Here is a 236-nt window from a genome sequence, read left to right on the forward strand (position 1 = left end):
AGACGGCCGGAATACCCACTAAAAACCCAGCGGTGATCCTTCTATCCGCCAGTGAAGAGTAGGAATCTTACCGTAGGTAGGAAGCAAATTAATTACTATAAATAGTAGTAGTAGTAATAAATAGTAGTAAGCGTCACTTACATCCTGAAGTATTTAAGGTTGAATTGAGTTCTAATCTGTCTTCAATTAATGGAATTTGGATTGGAGCGTCGGTGGCTCAGTGATTTAAGCACTTG

The sequence above is a fragment of the Papilio polytes genome, unplaced genomic scaffold, assembly GCF_000836215.1.
Source record: "Papilio polytes unplaced genomic scaffold, Ppol_1.0 DF824158.1, whole genome shotgun sequence".
NCBI lineage: Eukaryota > Metazoa > Arthropoda > Insecta > Lepidoptera > Papilionidae > Papilio > Papilio polytes.